Consider the following 1,997-nt stretch of genomic DNA (forward strand, 5'->3'; position numbering starts at 1 on the left):
AATAATAATATCTTTCCAAAACTGTGATCTAGTTATCCTTGATAAATATTCCAAGAAAATACTTACGTTCCATCTTTGTGTTTCTACTGTATTTCAGTTGAAATGAAGTAAAACTCTCTTGAACTCTTGGACGCGTTTCTTCTTCGATATCCTCAAGCACAAATGAGAAAATTCTGCCAAAAATTCCTCCTTTAATGACAAACTTCAAGACCCTTGTGATGTATGCATGGAACGTCCATCAAAGCTTCTTGGAAGTTAAATAGGTCTGRTGTCATCATCAGCAAATACAATGGAATTTATGTGTTGATTTAACATGATGCAGCTTTAAATACTTAAAATGACTAAAATCCTGCTTAGTTAATAAGTTTATTAATTTTTATGTGCAGACATATGTGACAACTAGTAAATATTTAAATTACATTAGTACTTTATATTTAATGCAGTTCAAGCAGAACCCTGAGCTTCTAATTATTGAAGCTTARGTCCAAAAGTGCAGCAGCAGTTAATTAGTACTTCAACAATGGGCCTCTAAATAAAAAGTACTGAACGTGRCAAGTATAACACAAGAAAGGCTTGTTATTAAAATGTACTTCTAAGTGAACAAACATWCTGCATAAGTTGCATGCTGCATTATGTGGCAKAAAACTGCCACATTAAATGATGTCATCAAACACCAACCAATCAGGCTCATTTCTATCTAATGACTTAAGCTCGAATGAGTTACCGTTTTWTCCGGACTAYAGAGCACACCATACTACAAGCAGCACCTACAATTTTTTTTCAAAAAACTGGAAACGTACATATGTAAGCTGCACTGGGCTATAAGCCGCTGATATCTCTGCTATCTTCTTGCTAAAGAACCCTGGGTGGTTGAAGAAAAATCCACAGAAAAGCCACAACGGCAAAACGTGGGAAAAAGCTAGCGGCTCATAGTCCACAAATTTCAGTAATAGTAATCAATAGCTAATTTTGTTGTCAGTTAACTGAACGTGAAAATCTTGGGTCACACTATAAAAAATCTTGGGTCACACTATAAAAGATGTTTCCTAAAGAGAAAAGTATTCAGGATTTCAAGACTAAATAAAAACTTTCTGCTCAGTCCAGTGAAGGAGAAATGGAGGAAAAACATTGTCATCCCTTATNAAATAACTTTAAACAGCTTTGAAATTTTTCCAGATTTGATTCTTCTCACCATTGTCAAACATGCAAAAAAAAAAATGTATATGTATGTATATTATTATAACTGAAAACAAATTGTTGCATCAGCTTTTAAATCTACAGTTGGAGATCATTTTTCAAGATTTGGATCTTGTTTTGGTAGTTTCAAACAAATTGTCAAATATACACTTAAAACAATCTTTGTAACAGTTTTGCATAAAATAGAAAAACTAATAAATTGTAAATTGTAAAAACTTATTTGTCATTTATTTAATGTTTACAGAAAAACCAGTCACAGTGTTATTTATGACAATTATCACAGTCAGTGATTTTGACATTTTCACATGAAATCAGTTTAAACAAAAAACTWTAAGTCAAGTGTTGGAGCCAATTTTTCTTGATTTCTTCCTTCTCGCCATTAYGAAACATGCAGAAAAACTGAAAAACAACAGTCCTGGTATCTTGAATTTTTACATCAAACAAGAAGCAAAACTATTCCATTTTAAACTGAAAAAAACTTTTTTCTAACCAACAATCTTAATTAACAAATCAGTAATAATTCTGTCAAACCAATAATAATATCTTTCCAAAACTGTGATCTAGTTATCCTTGATAAATATTCCAAGAAAATACTTACGTTCCATCTTTGTGTTTCTACTGTATTTCAGTTGAAATGAAGTAAAACTCTCTTGAACTCTTGGACGCGTTTCTTCTTCGATATCCTCAAGCACAAATGAGAAAATTCTGCCAAAAATTCCTCCTTTAATGACAAACTTCAAGACCCTTGTGATGTATGCATGGAACGTCCATCAAAGCTTCTTGGAAGTTAAATAGGTCTG

This window comes from Poecilia reticulata, linkage group LG1 (genome assembly GCF_000633615.1).
Source record: "Poecilia reticulata strain Guanapo linkage group LG1, Guppy_female_1.0+MT, whole genome shotgun sequence".
Taxonomy (NCBI): Eukaryota; Metazoa; Chordata; class Actinopteri; order Cyprinodontiformes; family Poeciliidae; genus Poecilia; species Poecilia reticulata.